Source organism: Orycteropus afer, unplaced genomic scaffold (genome assembly GCF_000298275.1).
Source record: "Orycteropus afer afer isolate SDZICR_OR568_19922 unplaced genomic scaffold, OryAfe1.0 scaffold00419, whole genome shotgun sequence".
Lineage (NCBI taxonomy): Eukaryota > Metazoa > Chordata > Mammalia > Tubulidentata > Orycteropodidae > Orycteropus > Orycteropus afer.
In genome coordinates this window covers 1678586-1679146 of record NW_006922006.1, presented here as the reverse complement: position 1 = coordinate 1679146, position 561 = coordinate 1678586, and positions in this window count along the sequence as shown.

The window sequence follows — 561 nt, the reverse complement described above, 5'->3', positions numbered from 1 at the left end:
GACTCGACGGCACATAACAACAACAACAACATAGGGAATGACTACTACCAGCTGCCCAGCCAAGTTGATACCTGACCTTAACTACTACAGCACCCCAAACGGGCATGGATAATGGGATTTACAAAACATCACAGAAAGGAGGACGATGGCTAGAAGGGCCACATCAAGCAATTCACTGCAACCAGTCACTTGGACTGTTTCCATGAATCTTTGGTTTTCTTCCTTCTTCTTTGCTCTGACTAGGAGAGACCCATCGTTGCATCTAGATGGCCAGGTTCAATTCTTGACCAGTGCCCTTAAAGAACAGCCCCAGCTCATCTGTCAATGGAGACTTGCTTGTGTGTCTGTGCGGCTAAACAGGCTTCAGTGGAGCTTCCAGACTCAGACGGACCAGGAAGAAAGCCAATGAAAATCTTACGGATCGCAATGGTCTGATGCATAGGACCAGGCAGCATTTCATTGCACTGGGCAGAGGGCAACATGAGGCAGGCCAACTTGTTGGCAGGTAACACTAACAATAGGGCAACCTACTTCTGTAGTGATACCACCTCGGAAACCCAA